This window comes from Sus scrofa, chromosome 15, assembly GCF_000003025.6.
Source record: "Sus scrofa isolate TJ Tabasco breed Duroc chromosome 15, Sscrofa11.1, whole genome shotgun sequence".
NCBI classification, from domain to species: Eukaryota; Metazoa; Chordata; class Mammalia; order Artiodactyla; family Suidae; genus Sus; species Sus scrofa.
Genome location: NC_010457.5, coordinates 93,284,174 through 93,306,800, shown reverse-complemented (window position 1 = coordinate 93,306,800; position 22,627 = coordinate 93,284,174). Strand labels below are relative to the sequence as shown.

Genomic DNA, 22,627 nt, shown 5'->3' with positions numbered 1-22,627 from the left:
CTTAGTGAGTCTCCGTATGCCAACTTGGTGTACTATTGCATTGAAAATTCTTCACAGATGTGCCTTCAGTTTCTGTTTAATTGTAAAATGTATCTTTGTCTATTACTAAGTGTAATGATATCTGTTAGAATAGGGGGTGAGTGGGGTAAGATAAAGTCAAGATATTACAAAAGGAAGACTGTATCTTTAAGAGAAAAAGAATTTTACCTCATGCATACGCAAGTAGAAATACACACAAAACCAAGTACATTCTAACAGGAAGCTGAAGAGAGGGTAAATGACAAACACAACAACTGAGGATGCTTTCGTGTACACTGGGGGATTTTGCAAAAAATGGTCATATAGTTGATATCGATGTCTCATTAGTGTTGTTTTGGATCTTTAAAAATCTCTACAATCTTAGTGTGCAAAGTTGTATTATGAAATGTACCTTAAGATTTCACGTCATCAGCCACATGTATGCCCCTGGAAAACTGCCCTGGCAAAATTTCAGACATATGGTAATTTTAACCACAAGAATGCTTTTATTCTTAGCTGTAGTATCTGTTTGGATACCTTGGTTTTGAAGTTAAACCTGGACAAAATCCTCACAATACCCCTTCTCCATGAAACATGAAGTTTAGCAATGCTAAACTTCATTCTGCTCTTTTCATTCTCTTATCCTTGTAATAATTATAAATCAAAGGAATATGCAAGGAAAAAGGCACATGTATATAAGCAGACTTACAACTTTCAAGGGAGGGAATGGGATGGACTGGGAGTCTGGGGTTAGTAGATGCAAACTAGTACATTTAGAATGGATAAGCAATAAGGTCCTACTGTATAACACAGGGAGCTATACCCATTCTCTTGAGATAGGCCATGATGGAAGATAGTGGAGGAAAAAGAATGTATATAGATAGATATAGCTAGAGATAGAGATATGATGGGGTCCCTTTGCTCTACAGCAAAAATTGGCACAACATTGTAAATCAACTATACTTTAATTTTTAAAAAACTTTTAAATTTTAAAAACTTTCAAGATTGCCCTCTCCAATGAACAGATTCAGTTGCAGGCATTCATTAAAATATGCTTTATCTTCTGGCATCTAGTAAATACATCTCCCAGCATTACCTATCCAAACACTCACTCAGTCTTACTTGGTTTTCATCGTAAACCTCCACTTCCAATCTAGTTCTTGCTCTCCATCTTCCCTGTGGACTTAATGCTAGAGCAAGCCTTGCTTCCCAGACACTTAGCATGGATTGAGCCTTATATGTCTCCTTCTTGAAGCCAGCTCCCCCATCCCCCACCTCACTCGCACCACTGTTATAGGGTCTTCAGGCCAAGTAAGAAGTTTGTGACCTCCATTGAGTCAGAGGAAGAGAGCGAAGATTAAAAAATATCAATTTCCAAATATTACTAATCTAGGAGAGGAAGAGAGGAGAGAATTCCAGAGAGTTAAAGAAGACTCAAATGCTTGATGAAATCTATAATTATGTTTGTATATTTTGCTGAATATCCCTAAAATAGCTTCACTCACTCCATCGCTCTTCTCCCTAATCAGACTAGACTTTGGTCTCTCCTGATTCAGGAAAAAGTTGACAAATGAAAATATGAAATTTTTATTGAATTAGGGGTACTAGTTGCTGAGTGATGTTTCATCTCTTCTTATCTATGATAGTTTGAATTATTAGTCCTAATTCTTCACTTCCCTGTAGTAGCATTATACATCCGGCTTTCTCCAGTAGTCTCATGATGGACAAAGTATATTTTGTAGTCTCTGGAGTTTGAGGATGGCCTTGTGGGTTATTTGGGCCAAAGGGATGTCAGTAACATCATATGAACAAGAGGCTTAAGATGTCCTTGTGTGGAGTGTTTCCAGGCATTCATTTCTGCTTTTTCACCATGAGAACTTGCCTTGAGTAGCCACTGGTCCAAGGTAGAACAGATCTAGACCCAATCTGCAACTTGGAGTCAAGCTCAACTGAACCCAGACTTGATAAGCTAAACTTCCACTAATCAAGAGTTATGCAGGAGTTCCCATCGTGGTGCAGCGGAAACAAAATCCTACTAGAAACAATGAGGTTGCAGTTTCTATCCCTGGTCTTGCTCAGTGGGTTAAGGATCTGGCCTTGCCATGAGCTGTGGTGTAGCTTGCCGACACGGCTTGGAATCTGACATCGCTCTAGCTGTGGTGTAGGCCAGCAGCTGTAGCTCCGATTAGTCCCCTAGCTGCAAGGGCAGCAAAAAAAGAGTCATTCAAGCATATTGTTTATGCCACTGAATTGGAGGTGGTTTGTTATATGCATTATTTTGGCAATAGCTAAACTATCTATAGTCCTTGGAAAGATAAGATCCTCTAAACTGGAGAGGGAGGTAGGAAATATTAGAGAAAACAACACGTTGGGGGAAAAAATAATGAGTTAGGTATAAATGGAAGTTTTCTACCATCTTATTGCCCTGCCTTACATCGATTCCATGGAAAGGGTGGTAAATGAGAGAAGCCTCTTTAAAATTTAGAGATCCAAAATGAAAGATGAACTGTACAGATATTTTTAAGATAGAGTCCAAGAAGATGTCAGTTCTCATTCAATAATCTCCTGCAAGAGTTCTGTATGATTGCATAGGGGAGAATTGGCAGCATATTATTTGCTGGTATAAGAGGACCAGCACCCTTCCTCATGGTGGTAGTACTGCAGAAGGGCATTTAAAACTTCCCCTGCTTCACTCTTCCCCTGCAGAAGGAAGTAGAAGATTCTTTAAAGTTGAGGTTTGGGGATCTGGATGAGAAGATGCCATAGTAGGAGACACAGACTAGATATCTAACCAGGGAATTGGTAAAGGACCCTATAAAAAAAAAAACCCAATGAAGGATTAAAAATAAGCCAGAGATGCCTTGTGTCTCGAAGGACACCAACACAAAATTCACACCATTTTGTAGCATATTCTCCTAGAGCTTAGTATTATCCTCAGGAAGAGGATCTGAACTACAAACCTCCTGGGTCACAACACATTACATGGGTTTGGAGATGAGAGATATTACTAGGCCATAAAAGGGATCTTAGTAAACACTCTTCACACCAGAGTTCTTGTCTCTCAGCCTATTTCCAGTTTCTTAGTGATCAGAGGAGGCTTCTTCAGTTATTTCATGAGAAAACAAAGGACCTATCTCATTTCCTTTAGGTTCTATAAGAAAAATCTAGCAAAGCATATTATGTTTGGAAGAGAGTCAAAAATCTGATATTAGTACTTTGAGGAAACCAGAAACTGAGGACTGTGTTGTACTAAACATGATAGCTTCCCCTCCTGAGAAGATCTTAAGAGGTTCACAAACTATATTACACTTAAAAAATGCTTAGGGACCAGAACACCCACATAGCAAAGCTGGAATAGATTAAATTATTTAAAACACACACACAGAATTGTTTTTTAAATTATTTTAAATAATATGCTGTGGATAGACAGGGAAACTTTCAGATGGAAAGAGAGAAAGGGATTTCACATATATTAACTTTAATCCGCACACAGAAAAATGTCTATGCAATGATACCACTCCATGGATAAGATAAGTCATCAGCGTGGTTAAGGTAGGAAGTAGAAAAGTAAATGCAAACCTATGAGATAAACATATGCACAAAAGAGACACAGATCTCTTTTTACATCACAGCTTTGAAATTGCTTGTTATTGACCCTGGTGTTTTTTAATACATGAAATACGATTCCTTCATAAGTCTCGTTGCTTTTTAGGTCTTGCTGATATGGAACTAGCATTAGTTCATCTGTAGGATGGCATTTTTTCTGTCATAATTTTGCGTTTGAATCAACAGATACTTTCTAAGTACCTTCAATTACTTTGAAAAAATGCTTAACATTTAAATGTAAGCCTCCAAACTCTGTCACATCTTAAATTCAGCAGATAAAGTATTTTGAAATACTTTTTTCTTTATAATCTGTATAAAAATGCATAAAATGGAGATATATGGTCTAGATATTATGTCAAAACAGATTAAATATATGCTCCACGTTTGATTAATATTATTTTAATGTAATACAGAAGTAAGCATGTATAAAAGATAATCTTTATGTACAGTTCCAATTTAATAATAATGGCAGATTGAAAATTTGCATTATAAAAAAGTCATCCAATTAGTAACATCCACAAATTTTTTTTGCTCTATTTACTCATATGTACTATGACCAACTTAAGTTATCTAAATATACAATTGCTTTATATTAATGAAAATAGCACAGTTTATACAATATTTTTGTCAGATTATCAAGAATAGAACATATTTAGTACCTCTGTCATTGAAATCTGTCCTTCAACTCAAGTATTATCATCTTATTTATAATTATTTATACATGGCTTACCAGTTTCCAAGCACTGTCCTAAATGTGCAGAGCTGAATTTCTGTCTATTCAAGAGATCTCTGTCACACGAGATAGATCTTGAAATAAGCTCATTGTTACAAACAGTAGAGAAGTGTTTCAAACACAGGTAGTAGAATCAAGAAAGCATGATGTATGTTTAGAAAAAGTTCAAAAAGCCTACGGTGGCTTAGATAGAGGTTGCATGTTACATTGCAACAGAAGATAAAACTGCAGAGCAATTATTTGAACATCAGACTAAGGAATTGTCCATAATTACAGAGATTGAGAGTCATTGGAGGTTCCAACGCAAAGAATGGCAAAGCAAATATGATGAACCAAAGTTTAAGTAAGATAATCTAGTCAGTGGCCATCACTGGTGGGTCATGGTATGCACCAAAAGATGGATAAGATGATTCAGGTGTAAGGTGATAGATGCACTTGGACTGACAAGTCTAAGACTCAACCATTTAGAATAATTTGGCTTATTTTGGAGTGCAGAGCAATATAAGAAATTTATTCAATTGGTTCCCAAAATTTCACAATTTACCTATCTCCTTAATTCTTAGTAATCAAATGTGTCTGCTACTACCACTTCTATCAAGTAAACTGAAGCAATGCTCTTTTATTACCCTCATATTGTCAAAATATTCTCTTTGGGTAACCCTTAAAATGTCACATCTTTTATGGATTAATTCACAATTCGTAAAAGTTTGGAAGATTCCCTTGCCCTTATTTTGTTCAAAATCCTACTAAAAAATGCATGATAAAAGCTTTATTTTTATTGGGCAATATGTACTTATTTACTTGAGTTTTTATAATGTTAGTTGAGTTATTCATTTATTTGCCACTTCAGTATACAAGTCATCATTGTTAGAAACACTGCCTAAGAAGGTGATACACTTGCTGTAGCACCTGACAGAAGCAGATACTGCCTAAGAAGATTTACCTTTTAATTAAACAAATGCAACATAATAACCTGGGATTTATTAAACTCATTACTCAAAACTTTTATGTCTCACTGTTGATGTACATATTTTTAGGGTCGGTGTTAACACTGAATTATTTGCACTTCATAATTATCTTATTACTTTCTATAAGTCTATGCCTATTTTACAATATTTATTGTTATAATTGGCCAGAATATCCTCATAAATATGGTGACAATAATTGTGTTTTTCCATTGATTGACTTAAATCTATTTATTTACAATTTTATTTCCTGATTAGTTGTGCCAAATGTATAACAATTTCCTTTCAAAATGTATTTATTGTCCTATATAAACTCAGATCTTATTGGTGCATTGACCACTCCTTTTATTTATTTTTGCAAAAAGTTGTTTGGTAATTTTCTAGATTGTTTGTTTTAGTTTTCATGCTAAAATTTTTCCTTGAAGATAGATTTCTAATGTAACATAGATCATTTCTCTACTTCAGAACATGAAATATTTTGAACAAATTTATTTTTCTAATTTGCTTTAAGCCTAAATTTGCTTTAAGCTACTCAAATTTGCTGGCAACAAATTTCCCTTTCATTGCTTTTCTTAAACAAATCATGTACTGATAGCATTTTTATAAATATTTGTTTTAAAAACAATCTCATAGCATTATAAGCTCTTCAAATTTCTTGTCAGTTAGCCACTCTTTCCAAAGACTCAGTTAATTTAAGTGCACACAGTATTTGCTTCTTGATGCATTGTAATTTTTCCAAACTAATTTTCATTTGTCTTAATTTGTAATAGTCTTTACAAATAATTTTTTTTTTTTTTACAGCCACATCTGCAGCTAATGGAAGTGCCTGGGGCTGGGATTAAATTGGAGCTGCAGATGCTGGCCTATACCACAGCCACAGCAACATAGGATCCCAGACACAAGTGCAACGTACACTGCAACTTGCAACAGTTCAGGATCCTTAACAAAGTGGGCCAGGGATCAAAACCACATCCTTGCGTACACTGTGTCATGTTCTTAACCCGCTGACCCACACAGGAATTCCAGAAATAACTTTAATGAAACTTTATCTTTGTGAATTGAGCATAGGACAGCTATTAATGTAAAACTGACTTTTTATTGATAGGGGAATAGCAAGTACACACTTCTTGTTTTCATGGTTAAGTTATTGTTTTAAATTGGTAACATAGTGCATAACATACTAGAATCAAAATCTAGTGTATTTGCCTCCTACAATAAAATATTAATTTATTTTTTGATCACATTAAATCTTAGTTTCTCTGCTATTCCTGATGATTTTGAGATATCCAGTATCAGTCATTACATGCGAAGGGTGGGACCTACTGTGGTAATAAGACCCCATCAATGGAGAAATTTAATGGACTGTATTCTGCTCCTCAGGTCACACTGAGCACTGCTGAGATGCTTGTAGTCTAAACTCAAAGCTTTGTGGAACCCAATAATTTCTCTTTCTTGATGCCATATGGATCTTGGGATCTTTTGCTGAAGCTCCAATCAGAAATGCCTAGTACTGATGTTTCTATATCAACAAACTTCATAGTTAATGTTGCATGAAAGTATGAAATTTCCAAAAGCCTTAAAAACTCCAAAACTCTCAGCTTTATTCAGTAATTGGCAATTCCTTTTCATCACCAATATACTACCATGTTGCACCTTTGATGCCAAACACTTGTCTCCATCCTCAAAGTCTGTAGTCAGTACATGTACCAGCTCTGTGGTCTCAGAAAACAGTCTTTCAAAGGAAGTCAGAGTTGAGTAAAGAACAAGGAGGAAATGAATGTTGAAATCAGTTATAGTGTCCTCCTGTCTGCAAGATAATGCTAACAATCTGCTCTGCTTCAGCTTTCTTGGCAAGATTTCTTAAACCTAATCTCTAAAACTCTTCAGCCTTCACTGAAACTTTCCAATTCAGCCATTTGAACCAAAAGACATGCAGATGTTCAAACACTGGAATTGAACAATTTTCTCTTTGACATTTATCAAGGTTTATTAGTAACTTTTTTATTTTATAAAATGTGGTGTAATGAGAACTTTTGCATTATTACTGTAAACTCAATGTTTGAGAAACACAGCCTTAGCAGCTTTAGTGGAACTTAAAATCTTTAGTGATGGACTTCCTGGCAGCAATATTTTTTTCCGACACTTAGCCCAAAGTTATCTCAATAAACACAGCTGCAAAATCAAAACCTTACAGCTTGAACTACAATTCCCTAAGATTGAGTATCAGGAAATATAAATTTTTTCTAGTTTTCATAAATGACTTTTAAATGAAGAATTCAAAACCGTTTTCATAATCACGGATCTCCTCTGTTTCATATCATCTCACAAAAGCAAAACATACCATGTATTCTTGGATTTTCAAACAAAATTAAGGCAGAACTAATAATTTACATTGGTACAATATACATTATTTCTATAAAATCAAACCATTAATTTTATTATTCATAAATGATGAAACAAAGTGTCAAAAAAGGTTATTTCTGGGACCACTTGGTAAATAATTGTGAATAAAAGTAAGATCTTATTACTCTGAATCTTATCCCATTTATACTCTTTCTAAAAAAATTATGTAAAAAAAGCTTTTATTGTATAAATACTGCCTTCATGCATCACTGAAAGTGCAGTACTTTTTTTTGCGCCCCACCTCCCAGCCTCAGGGCACGTGGAAATTTCAGGGCCAGTGACAACGCCAGAATCCTAAACCTGCTGCACCACCAAGGGAACTCCAAAGCGTAGTACTTATGTATTATTCTATACTTCACAGTGATGAATGAAATTTACTACATCATTTGGCTTTAGAAAGTCAAACTGCAAAGTGTTTCCAAATGGTAGAGGCTGAAGAATGAATAATCCAGGAAAGAGCTTAAAATATGTCAGTGACAACTGGTAGTACTTACATTAGTGATAACACTCTCCTTGACTAGAGTATATTTCCACATGAAAATTTTTTTAGAGTAGTATGTGGTTTGTGTACAGGTATATAATGTCGTTGCATTCTAATTTCATGCTAAATGCGGAAAATTGACAGGAATGTTTGTATACCTATGACATTTAACTATGACAATAAATATAAATTCAAGCTGTCTAGTGCCTCAAAAAATAACTTTTTCTTCACTATGAAGGTGCATGTGATGTTTTTATAGGCATACCTCAGAAATATTGTGGGTTTGGTTCCATACCACGGCAGTGAATTGGATATCACATTAAAATGAATCACATGAATATGTGAGTTATACTTATTCCCCAATGTTACAGTACTTGGTGGGAGGACCTTTGGGGGCAATTAGGTAATGAGAGTGGAGCCCTCCTGAATAGGTTTAGAGTCCTTAGAAACACCAGATAGCTCTCCTGCCCTTTCTGCCATGTGAGGTTACAGCAAAAAGACAGGGGTTTATGATCCAGGAAGCTTGCTCTCACCAGACACTTGATCTTGGACTCCCCAGCCTCCAGTACTGAGGAATAAATAATTATTGATTATTTTAAAACGTTATGTTTAAACTTTATTGTACTAGCTTAAGTGGGCAATACTATTATGTCCTTAAAAACAATGCACATATCCTAATTTAAAAAATACTTTATTGCTGGGAGTTCCTTCTGTGGTGCAGTGGATTAAGGATCTTGCTTGTCTTTGTGGCGTTGCTGGTTCATTCAATACTCAGCCTAGCACAGTGTGTTACGGATCCGGCTTTGCCACAGCTGTGGTATAAGCAGCAGATTAGGCTTGGATTCGATTCCTGGCCTGGGAAATTCCATATGCTGTGGGTGTGGCTAAAAAAGGAAAGAAAATATACTTTATTACTAAGAAATGGTAACTATTACCTTAGCTTTCAGTCAGTTGTAATTTTTTTCCTGGGCAAGGGTCTTGTCTTCATGTTGTTGACAGCTGTTGACTGAACAGGGTGGTGTTTGCTGAAAGTGGAGGTCGGTGTGTCAATTTGTTAAAATAAGACTACAATGAAATTTACCCGATTGTCTCTTCTTTTCACAAACAATTTCTCTGTAGCTGGCAATGCTGTTTGATAGCTTTTAACCCACAGTAGAATCTCTTTCAAACTTGAAATCAACTCTTTCAAACCTTGCTGCTGCTTTAGCAACCAAGTTTATGTCACATTCTAAATCTTTTGTAGTCATTTCAACAATCTTCATAGCATCCTCATCAGGAGAAGATTCTATCTCAAGAAACCACTTTCTTTTCTCATCCCTAAGAAGCAACTGCTCATCCGTGAAAGTTTTAGCCTAAGATTGTAGCAATTCAGTCTCATCTTCTACTTCTAATTCTAGTTCGCTTGCTATTTCCACCACATCTGCAGTGACTTCCTCCACTAACGTCTTGATCTCCTCAGAGTCATCCATAAAGAATAGGTTAGAATCGACCTCTTTCAAACTCCTATGAATATTGATGTTTTGACCTCTTATTATCAATCACAAATATTCTTATATTATCAGAATGATGGATCCTTTCCAGAAAGTTTTAAATTTGCTTTTCCCAGATCCACCAGAGGAATCATTATCTATGGCAGCTATATAGCCCTATGATATGTACTTCTTATATAATAAGATTTTAAAGTCAAAACTACCCCTTGATCCACAGGATGCAGAATGGACGTTATGTTAGCAGTCATGAAAACAATATTAATCTCATTGTAGATCTCCATCAGAGCTCTTGGTGACCAGGTTTATTGTCAGTGAGTGGGAATATTTTGAAAGGAATCTTTTTTTCTGGGCAATAGGTCTCAACGGTTGGCTTAAATACTCACTTACATGTTATAAACAGATATGCTATCATCCAGTCATTGTGGTTCCATTTACAGAGCACAGTCAGAGTAGATTTAGCATAATTCTTAGCTCTAGGATTTTAAGAATGGTAAATGAATATTGGCTTCACTTCAAATCATCCACTGCATTAGCCTCTAACTAAAGAGTCAGTCTGACCTTTGAAGTTTTGAAACCAGATATTGACTTCTCCTCTCTAGCTATGAGAGTCCTAGGATATACTTCCAAAAGAAGACTATTTTGTTTACACTGAAAATTTGTTGTTCAGTGGAGCCACCTTCATTCATTAGCTTACCTAAATTTTCTAGATAACTCACAGTAGCCTCTACATCAGTTCTTGTTGCTTCACCCTGCACTTTTACCTTATGGAGATGGTTTATCTCCTTAAACTTCATTAACCAACTTCTACTGGTTCAAATTTTTCTTTGGCAGCTTCCTCACCTCTCTCATCCTTCTTAGAATTAAAGAGATGTAGTAATTTCTCTGGATTAGGCTTTGGCATAAGGAAATGTGGCTGTTTTGATTTTCTATCCAGACCACTAATAGTTTCTCCATATCAGGAATATGGCTGTTTTGCTTTCTTATCACTTGTGTGTTCTCTGGAGTAGAATTTTTCATTTCCTTCAAGAACTTTCCCTTTGCATTCACAACTTGGTTAATTGGTGCAAAAGATCTGCTTTTGGCCTTCTTTGGTTTTTGACATGCCATCCTCACTAAACTTAATCATCTCCAGCTTTAGATTTAAAGTGAAAGAGCCTTCGTTTCACTTCAACACTTACAGGACATTGTAGGTTTATTAACTGATATAATTTCAATTTTATTTTGTTTCATGCAGTAGGGAAGTTCAAGGAAAGGGAGAGAGATGGAAGAATGGCTGGTCAGTGGGGCAATCAGAACACACACAACATTTATCAATTAAATTCACTGTCTTATGGGGTGGTTCATGGCACCCTACACAACTGCGATAATAACATCAAAGATCACTGATCACAGATCTTTATAACATATAAATAAATATGAAAAAGTTCAAAATATTGCAAAAATTATGAAAATGTAACACAGAGAGATAAAGTGAATGAATGCTGTTTGGAAAATGGTGCTAATAAACTTACTCAAAACGGGGTTACCATATACATTCAATTTGTAAAAAAAAAAAAATAAAGTTAAAAATCTAAATAATAATAATAATATTTGGAAAATGAAATAAAGTACAATAAAAAAAAGTATGCTTGTACTTGAAAAGTTTTTCTTTGCTCCTTGATAAGGCTTACATAAAACAATGCCTGGGTCTCCCCTAACAATAGTCTAGCCAAGTGGAAGATGCTAAGTACCAGCATGGCAACAAATGAGTCTACCTCTAATTAGGAGCCCCCAAGCATGTGCAAAATAAGTGATATACATATAACCTGGGGAATCTTGTTAAAATCTAGATTATAAATAGTAGATCTAGGATGAGCCTGAGGTTACACATTTTTTTCCTAAGCTTAAATGATGTATGCTGCTGGTTCTCAAGTCACACTTTGAGTAGTAAATGTTATTAGTAGGACCCTAATAGTAAAGAACCTAGAAGGTCATGTTCAATGAACTTCCTGCAGCATGTGAACAGAAGGTAGTTTGAAAGCTCACTGATCCTGGGAATTTCAAAGTTAATGCCAAGGCAGCTACAGTCAACTTGAGTGTATTCTCAGTATACTGCATTCCACACAGTTGAGGTTAAAGGAATGAATAATCCAGGAATAATCCTCAAATATGTCAGTGATAAATGTTAGAATTAAGGCCAGTAATAAAGCATATATTTAGCTAGAGAATAGCTGCATCCAAAACATTTTTTTTTTAAGTAGAATCTACTTCCTTCCACAATGTTTCTCAAACCCAAACTAATGCAAAAATGTTCTGCTAAATTTAATTTCAGGAGAAATGTCTTTGCACACATTAAGATACATTTTAATTTCTTGGGTAATAAAACCATAACCCTTAAAATATATTTTCTTTTTATAATTACCCAGAAACTTTAGAAACAATTTTAAATTTCATAGCTTTCAATTCTTTTTTTTTTTTTTTTTTTGCGCCATTTCTTGGGCCGCTCCCGCGGCATATGGAGGTTCCCAGGCTGGGGGTCTAATCGGAGCTATAGCCACTGGCCTATGCCACAGCCACAGCAACGCAGGATCCGAGCCGTGTCTGCAAACTATACCACAGCTCATGGCAACACCAGATCCTTAACCCACTGAGCAAGGCCAGGGATCGAACCTGCAACCTCATGGTTCCTAGTCAGATTCATTAACCACTGAGCCACGATGGGAACTCCAGCTTTCAATTCTTAAAGAGTTGATAAATTTAATTTAATCATTGCTTCACTTAATTTACGTTTTTTGTACCCCCTAATATTCTTATTTTGTGTAATGTTTGATCTGAAAGTGTATAGAATAGTTTTTGGGGTAATCAGGAAAATAAGAGAGGAAAGGGAAAATAAAAAATAAAACAAAGAAGGAGACGGAATATAGGAGGAAAGGAAGAGACAAGAGAGAATGGAGGTAAAAAGACATGCAGCAAGAAATGAAGGGAAGGAAGAAAGAATAAAGGGGAAAGGTATATAAGAGGAGGAAAGCAAGGAAGAAATGAAAAAAGGAAGGAGTTAGGTACAAGATATGCTTTTGTAAAATGTATGAGATTGAGGTCAAGTACTTTTTCCTGCTAAGGATATCTAATTGCTCCAGCACCATTGTTGAAAAAGTCATCTTTTCACCATTGGATTGTTTTTGTACATGTGTCCAAAATAAGTTAGGCATATTTGTATGTGTCTATTTCTTCATTCTCTATTCTGTTCCATTGATTTATGTATCTGTCCACCTGCTAATACCACATGGTTTTGAACTGTGATCAAGCCAAGACTATATTCTAATTCTTAAAAGTCATATTCTTCTTACTTTATCCCTCCTTTCCAAAGTTGCTTTAGCAATTCAAGTTCCTTTTCATTTCCATACACATTTTAGAATAATCTTAAACAGCCTTTATGGAATTTTGATTGGCATTGCATTAAACATGTATATTGTTTTGGAGGAGAATTTGTCTTTACTATGTTGAATCCTCCAATCCCTAAATAAAGTATGTCTTTCCAGTGATTAGATCTTCTTTTATTTTTTTCACTAGAATATTGTAGCTTTCTGTATACAAATTTTGTTAGATTTACACCTGAGTATTTTGTTTTTTTGAGCAATTGTAAATGATACTGTAATTTTAACTTTGAAGTTCTCAAGTATATTGGTAGTATATAGAAATTTCATTGATTTTCTCACGTTTATTTTGTATCTTGTGAGTATGCTAAACCTCCTTATAAATTCTGGGGACATTTTGTAGATTCTTTTGATTTTTTTTCCTAGACAATCATATTGTATGCAAACGAAGAATGTTTTATTTGTTCTTTTTCTGATACATATGTTTTATTTCATTGATTTATACTCTTATCTTTATAATTTCCTTCTTTCTACTTGCATTGAGTTTATTTTGGCTTTTAAGATTCTTGGATAGAGACTTGGATTATCACTGTGAAACTTTTCTTCTTTTCTAATAAGTAGTATATGTGTTAGTGCTATAAATTTTCCTTTCAGTGTTGCTTTAGCTGTCTCAGATGTTTTAACACATTGCGTTTTCATTTCCATTCTGACATTGTATTTTGTTATTTCTCAGTATTATTAGAATGTGTCTTGAGCAAAAGAATTATTTAGAAATGCGTTGTTCAGTTTCCAAGTGTTTGGAGCTTTTCATCTTATCTCTTGCTGCTTTCTGTTTTGATTTTATTATAGTTGTTGAACACTTGGTGTGATATCAATTCTTTTAAATTTGTTGAGAATTATTTTATGGCCACAGATGTAGACTATCTTGGATTATCTTCTGTGGACACAGGAAAAGAATGCACATTCTGCTGTGGGTTGGGGAAACATCCTGTAAAACCCAGTTTAATACTGTTGGTTGATGGTGGTGTTTAATTCTTCTGTATCCTGGCTGATTTTCTGTCTAAGTTGTTTTTATTGAGACAGAGGTATTTAAGACTTCAACTTTAATCATGGGTTTATCCATTTCTATCTCTTCCATCAGGTTTGCTATACATATTTTGCAGCTCTCTTATTTGTCATAGGATTATGTTGTTTTATTGGTGTTCTGACCTTTTTAATCACTAGATAATAGTTTTTTTGTATGTCTGACAATTTCCTGTGCTCTGAAGTTTAACTCATTTGATAGTAATATAGCTTTCAGTGCTTTCTTTTGATAAATGTATGCATGGTATATATTTTCCCATCTTTTTACTTTAAATCTGCCACTATCATTATATTTTATATTTATAGACAATCTATAGTTGGGCCACGTCTTTCTGACAATTTCTCTCTTTTATTTGGTGTATTAAGATTATTTAACTTTAATGTGATTATTAACATGTTGGGGCTTAATTTTGCCATTTTTTTCTGATAGTTCTGTTTTTCATCCCTGTTTTGTTTGTCTTGGCTTTATATGTATAGCTTGAACATCTTTTTAGAATTCTACTGATTTAAAATTATTTGAGTGTCTCTGTACTTTATTTATCCCTTTAGGTATTTCATGTTATATACATAACTTTTCAAAACTACTAATGTCATAATTTTACAATTTGAGTAAATTGTAAAAAACCTTTCCTCCTTTACATCCTTTTACCCTTCCACATTTATAATATAATTGTCTTAAATATTTCTTCTACATACATTTAGAACCAACATTAGATAGTATTATACTTTTTTTAATAGTCAAAAATAATTTAGACAACCCAAGACAAATTCTATCATACTTACCCAATTTTTGCTATATTCTTTCTTCCTTCCTATGATACAAGATTTCTTCATTTATCGTTCATTTTCTGTTTAGAATACCTCTTTTTATTAAAACACAGGCCTGCTGACAACAAATAATGTTTTATTCGTCTGAGCATATCTCCGTTTCTTCCGAATTCCTCAAAGATAGTTATGTCAGATATGAGATTCATGACTGTTCTTCACTTTCAGAACTTGTAAAATGTTTTGCCATTTTCTTTTGGATTCCATGTTTTTAATAAGAAATACACTATCATTCCAATTTTTTTTCTCCTATGAGAAATCTATCTTATTTCTTTCAAGAACTTTTATTTACCTTTAGTTTTTAGAACTTTGACTATGATGTGTCTTTGTGTGGAATTCTTTGATTTGGATTTGCTCAGCTTTTCATATCTGTAAGTTTGTGTCCTTTGCTAAATTGTGAAGTTCTCAGCCATTCTTTCTTTGAATATTTTTTCATCCCCACCCTCTTTTTCCTCTCTTTTGTGAATCTCCAACAAGTACATTTGATCTTTCATTATCCTCCCATATAACTTCAAGGCTCTGCTTCTTTCTTTGTATTCTATTTCTATTATTCTATGCTTAAATCTTTCAGTTCACCAATTCTTTCTACCCTCCCCTCCATTTTGCTGTTGAGGCTGTATATTTTTCAATTCTAACATTTCCATTTAGTAGTTACTATCTCATATTTGTGTGCTGAGGCTTTCTATTATGGTTGTTTCAAGTGCATTCATAATTTCTCATTGAAGCATTCTTTTGATGGCTGCTTTAGAATGTCAGATAATTTTACTACCTCGGTCACCTCAGTTTGTCTTTTTTTCTGGGTTAAGATCTTCCTGATTCCTTGTATTATGACTGATCTTTAGTTAAACTGGAAAGTTTGGGTATCATGCAATGATGTAAACTTTATAGATCTTATTTGAACCTTCTAATTTAGCCAACTTCCTTTTCCCTGCTCTGGCACTCCAGCCATTGACATTTGAGTGGGATGCTCCCCATTATTGATGAGTGAGGGTGGGTGTTCTGGCTCTCAATAAGACTGCCACTGATACCTCCCAGGGTGCAAGGATAGGTGACAGGGCAAATATCATTACTGTTCCTCACAGGGTCTCCACTTAAACCAGAGAAGTGTGTGGCTTCATTCCCACTGGGTGGTGGTGGTGAAATTCCTGACTCTCTATTGGGCCTCCTCTGACACCACCTTAGTGAGGTGGTGTAGGGGACCCTCATCACTTCTGGATGAGGGAAAGAAGTCTAGGTTCTCTAATTAGTTGGCATCTACTGACACCATGGTGAGGTTGGGGACTCTACATCTGGTGGCAATGAATGTCACATTTCCCTTCCTAGGCCTCTCATACCATCCCAACAGAGGAGTTTAAATGCCTCATTGCAGCAGGTAGAAGGTCGAAGCTCTAGGTTCCCCTTTCAACATTTGCTGACTTGGGGATATGTCAGGCCACAGGTTTGTCTGTGGTGTTTACCTGGTTTGTCTGCGGTGTTTACCTGGAGTAGAGTGGTTGCCTTTCTAGGAATCTGGCTACAGAGAGTAGGCTTTCAATGGGGCATTTTTTTGTCTGTGAGCATTTGCTTTTCTGGGCTGCAAGCTTATTCAGTCCCAAGTCTGAAAACATATTAGTCAAAAAGAAAACCAAAGGAATTCACCTGCATCCTTCCTTGGTTCTGGAGGCTCCTAGCCAGTCAGCCTTCTTTCAACCTTTCTGAGTATTAAGTATAATTTATATAATAAAGTTCGTGGTTTTCAGTTGTACTGAAAAAAGGGCAAAGTATGTCTATTCCATCTTTCTAGATGCAGAAACTTTTCTCTCAATGTCATTTTAATTTGCCTTTATCTTATTATAATTAAGGGCCTTAATTATATCTTTTTTTGATCTGTTAATGTCTTATGCCCATTTTTATAATTGGGTTTTAATCATGTATTCCTTAGATTGTAAGATTTCATTACATATTAGGGACAGTAGCCACTTATATCTGATGCATAGTAAAATATATTTTTAGATTTTCATGCACCTATTGAATTTGTGGTGATGCAAGACAAGTATATTTTTAAAATTTTTGTGAGTCCAATGTGTCAATTTTTTATGCCATCTGGATTATGAGGTGTATATGTTTTCTACTGCTGCTGCAATGAATTACCACAAGACAAATTTACTGTTTTGCAGCTCTGTAAGTCAGAAGTCTGATATAGATCTCACTGGGTGCAATCAAAGTGTCAACGAGACAACCTTACTTTCTCAAAACTCTGGGAGAATCCTTTTTCTCTCCATTCCCAGCTTCTAAGAGCTGCTCATATTCCTCCACTGTGATCCCTTCCACCACCTTCAAAGTCAGAAAGTCATGTAGAATTCCTGTCACACTTCCTTCTTCTGGGGGCCACATTTCTTTTTGGCCTAGTTGGGAAGGTTCTCTGCTTTAAAAAATGTATGTGGTTACATTGGATTTACCCAGATAATCCAGGAAGATTTTTCCATCTCAATGTTCTTATGCTTTATAACATCTGCAAACTCCCTTTTGTCATGTAAAGTAACATATTTAAAAACTCCAGGGATTAAGGTTAGATATCCTTGGAGGCCATTATTTTAACATGTGATTCACTACTAGGAAGCCCTTCTCTACACAGGGTTATAGAAGAATTCACCCTTTCCCACCTACTTCATATGTTAGTTTTTATTGTGACTCTAACAAATTAAATGATGTTAAAAACATACATTTTTTTCTCTTACAATGTTAAAAAAATAATATTTACTGCATTATGATCAAAGTTTGTTGATTAAAATATCTTTATCCCATAAAATTTGCTTATACATTTTTGGGACCTAACATATTATCAAATTTTGTGATATTCCACATGCACCTGAGAAGAAAGTATATTCTTTATTATCAGAGGGCAAATTTCATATAGATTATATATGTATTCATAAAATATAACTTATTTGTTATATAGCTTTGTATTTTACAGCTCTACTTATTTTTTGTCAATTTGCTCTCTCATATTCAATAGCAGCCTCTTATTTGTGTGTTTATATATATATATACATATATACACATATATTCTCTTGAATCTACTGTACCTTTTAACTTGTAAAGGCAGCTACTATACTATTTCAGTGCATAAATATATATAACTATTATATAATTATTAAAAATTGTGGTAGTTTGCATTAAAAGTGTTCTTTTTCACACTGAATCCTTCTTTTCTGATATTAGGGTGACACTGCCTGTGTTTTACATTTTCCATTTGTCTAGTATATTTGACATTTACCCTTCCCTTTATTTGTAAACTGAGGTGTGTCAGCATTTAGTTTTGCTTTCGAATTCAAGTTGAAAACACTTTTCTTTAAAATATGAATTAAATCCATTGAACTATATTAATGCCATATATTTGAGATCATTTCTACCATGTATTTTATGTTATAATTTATGAGCATCCTGGCATATTTGCCATGTTTATTTCTCTGCATCTTATATTCTCTCTGTTCTAATACCTTTTAATGGTTCTTTAAGTATGTAGGGAGTTTTTCCTTTTCTCTTCTGGTTGTTACCTTTGTACGCATATCTTCTTTAAATGCCCTTAGTCCACTGTTTTCCTTATTTAATATTTTACTAACTTGTATGCTGCTATTGATGCTACCCTTTGATTTCCACTATCACCTTTGCAAACAATCAATGAGCTCATTCTACTGTCTTCCTTCTCTTTCCCTAATTCTATAATTTTAATTTGCATTATTTCTATTTTATTAGAATATATAATATTTATGGAGTTCCTGTTGTGGCTCAGAGGATTAAGAACTCAACATGGTGTCTGTGAAGATGCAGGTTAGATTCTTGGCCTCCCACAGTGAGTTAAGGATCTGGCATTACCATGAGCTGTGGCATAGGTTGCAGATGCCTCTCTCATCAAGTGTTGCTGTGGCTGTGGCATAGGCTGGCAGTCGCAGCTCCAATTCAACCCCTAGCCTGGAAACTTCCATATGCTGAAGGTGCAGCCCTAAAAATACATATATATATATAAAATTTTTGCATCATGTTTTCGTTTTTGTTCCTACATTTACTTTAATTATAAATCCTATATTTAAATATATTACATGCTTACCATCAGGCCCCTACCTACATCTCCATCCTTGTCTTGTACGACTCATCTCACTATTTGCCATCCTCCACCCTCACTGGCCACTATATATTCCTGAACCATCACTGTTACTCTGCGTCTCACTGCCACGATTTAATTTTTTCGTAGTGTTTATCAATAACTGAAATCATTTCATCTGTTTATTGTTCATTTTCTTTCTCCCTGCACAAGGCTCACAATGTTGCATCACCACGAGAGCAGAGTCTTATCTGTAGTGCCTGTGTAAGTCCCAGTCCTGGCACATAGATAATCATGAAGTTGGCAGTCAGTAAGTGTATGCTGAAAAAATGAAAGAAGAGATGTAAGAACAGGTTTGGTGTCAAATTTTATTGTCAATCCCATTCTATTCTTTCAGAAACTCTTCTCAAGGCAAGATGAGGATGGTCACCTACCTCCAGTAATATATTTTAAACTAAACAAGATCAAGTTCTCTCCTCCTAGAACATGACCTCCTCCTTCAGGGTCACCACCAATTGTTCACTTTTAGGGGCAGAACTGTCACAATATTACATAAATTAGGCTGAAAAAACTGTCTTACAGCACACTTTAATCATTAAAACAGTCTTCGCAGAGAAATGATACTGCATCTAGTGAGAAAGCCTGTAAATTACATGAATCATCTTTTTTCTGTCATCACATCTTTCTCCACCTTCCCATCCCTTGTTTAAGCAGAAGAAAATTGGATTAAGACTTAAAACAAGTAGAGGTGAAGCACTAAGGCACAACAAAGATTGTTAGCTACAGTGGAATATCTGCAAACATCTGCAAGGTCAAATAGTGGTTAGTGAGTTCTCTGTAAGGACATGGAGAGAATAAGACCCTATAGTAACATTGTGAAATGGCTACAGTTCAGTTTTAGTGTCTTTGGATGTAAATCACACTTTTCCTCAAAGAAATTCAAAACCATGAGTCCAGCTGCATTTTTATCTCTTGGACTAAGAAAAGATAAGAAGATTTTGTTCTAGAGATTTTAAGTGTGCTGTACTTAAAAGAGAGAGCTAAATTCTTTCTGAGAAACATGAGGTGGGTGCCATATGTCTCTCTGCCAAAGTACTGAGCTCCTCTAATTTGGGGGTCTCTGAATACAGAGCTTCCGGCCTTCAGACAACACACAGAAGTTGTGTGTTATTTCTCCAATCATTTCCATTCAAAGGAGAGCAAATAATTTAACATATAAGAAAAAATTTGATAAAGAATGATTCAAATGTATGGCAATTATTTAAAAAAAAACTAGAGTTCCTACTTTTGAGTAAATGATATATTTTTTAAAGCCTAGATTAATCCTATTAATATTAATAAATACTTGATTGGAGAGATTAAGCAGAAAATGTATTGTTACATTTTAGTTGAGATATATTTAGGAGTTAGAAAAAAAAAGAAAAACAAGAAAGCCCAAGTAAAACCTAAAGAAGGACCAAGACATTCAGGAAAGTTTGGCTCCCAAGGCTTGTCACAGTAAGAATGAAGTGACCTATAACCCTGACCTCTGCCCACATTCATGACTATGTAAAAATGTGTTTGAGTTGCAATATGACAAATATTAAATACATTTTGTGAAAGTCTATGCATATGCTTCTATCTTATAGTTGCTAAATAATGAGAAGTAGTTATTATTGGTGAATAGCATAAGTCTGGCCAAAACTTCCTACAACTGAGCTTTCAGCTTTGTTATTCCTGAGCTGAGCATGCATCCTGACACCAAATGAGGTTTCAATAACCGAATATCAAACAAGTAAATGAAATATTATTGGTGAATTTTTAGGATTGTCCAGAAAAATAGAATCAATAGGGTATAAAAAGACATACAGAAAGAGATTTATTATGGGGAATTGACTCACACGATTATGGAGGCTGAGAGTCTCACTGTCTGCCTTTTTTGAGCTGGAAGCCCAGGAAAGCTGGTGGTGTAATTTCATTGCAAACACAAAGGCTTGAAAAGCAGCACAGCCAATGGAGTAAGTCCCAGAGTCTGAGTCAAAGGGCGTAAGAACTGGGAGCACTGAAGTACAAGGGCAGAAGGAAATAGATGTCCCAGCTCAAGCAGAGAGAGAAAATTTGCCCTTTCTCTCCCTTTGAGTCCTATTTGGGCCCACAGTGCATGGGTGGAGACAATCTTCTTTAGTCTACTGATCCTGATCCAAGTGCTAATCTTTTCAGGAAACACCCTTACTGATACCTCCAGAAATAATTTTTACCAGCTCTCTGGGGCACCCTTTAGCCCAATCAAGTTGACACAAAAATTAACCATCATGATGATTGCAAACTAATATTGGAAGTAATTGTAAATAAATAATTTTGTCACACTATTAAATCCAGTTTTCTTTAGTCAACTTGTTTTATAAAATCAAAAGTGATTTGGCTAAAAGCAGTAGCAGATTCAAGAGTTCATTCAAAAGTTCAAGGAGACTTTTATCTATCTCCTTACAAACTATGTACCTTGAATTTGTATGGGCATTCCTTCAAAAACTTATTTAGGAAGCAAGAATTATTCTGGTTTTATTCTGTTTGGCTAGAGATCCGTATACCTAGAGCATATTAAGACTACTACTACTCAGCTCAAAAAGATAAGCTGAATTTTTTAATTCAGTCCCACTTATAGAACTGATTAAAGAGAAATGGAAACTAAATGAAATAAAGATTTGTAAAAGCTATCCAGGAGAAATTTGCCTGAATAAAAACTTTTGTATGAGCAGCTGGATAGATTTCAAATCATGGCTGAAGGCATAAAAAAAAAGGCAAAATAGAGTTGTTATATTAGATAAAATGAAATTTAAGAAAACTGAATTTGGCCCATTTGTGATAATGTTTAGAATAACTTGCACTTTAGAAAGAAATTAACTCTTTCATTTCTCTAGGATGATATGCGTTTTAACTACATAAGTAGTAGGCAATTAATGAAATCACAAAAGTGAAATTATATAAGTAGTCATTATACTAATTTATAATTATTAATTTAAATTGTATTATCATAAAATGTTGCCTTGTTGTTATATTACCTTTATTGCATTCCAAACACTATATTTTCCAAGAACATATATGAACGTACATAAAGAGAGTTTTCCTTGCCCTTGAAAATCCAATATACAGATATATCCACAATATACTTCCTTTAAAATAATGTACAAATTTTATCTTACCTTTTTAAATATGTGCAACTTTGAGGGCAAGAGTTGTGACTTGCCAAACTTTTAATTTCCCAGATACCCAACAAAATGCTCTGCACAGAATTAGGTGAAAGTAAATAACAGTAACATTTGCAAAGAAAAGTCAAGGAAAAAAAGAGTTGATTCATAAAACTTAGGACATAATGTCTTACTCCTTTGTATTTGCATTTGCCGCTCACATGGTCATCTCTTGGATTGAAAAGATTACATCACGGGAAATAAATTTAAGTAACACGAATATTTCAGAGACTACAATAATTAAGTAGAGGCTTTTTTCAAAACAGATCCTTTGTTTTTTAACAATAGTAGAGAGACTCTGTTTCCATTTGCCAAGCATCCCAGACATGTTTGAAGTAAATTTAAGAATAAATAACAAATTCTAA

The 22,627-nt window shown here is 34.7% G+C and overlaps 1 long non-coding RNA gene across 1 annotated transcript in view; it reads right to left on the bottom strand.

The window, feature by feature from the left end:
- LOC106506298 overlaps positions 1–21,465 on the bottom strand; it is a 37,143-nt gene extending 15,678 nt beyond the window's left edge. Inside the window, exons 1-4 of the long non-coding RNA XR_001301507.2 lie at positions 20,919–21,465; positions 19,045–19,359; positions 14,916–15,015; positions 9,142–9,231 (exon numbers count right to left, since the gene is read on the bottom strand). This is a non-coding gene — a long non-coding RNA (uncharacterized LOC106506298). The remainder of the gene's footprint in view (positions 1–9,141; positions 9,232–14,915; positions 15,016–19,044; positions 19,360–20,918) is intronic.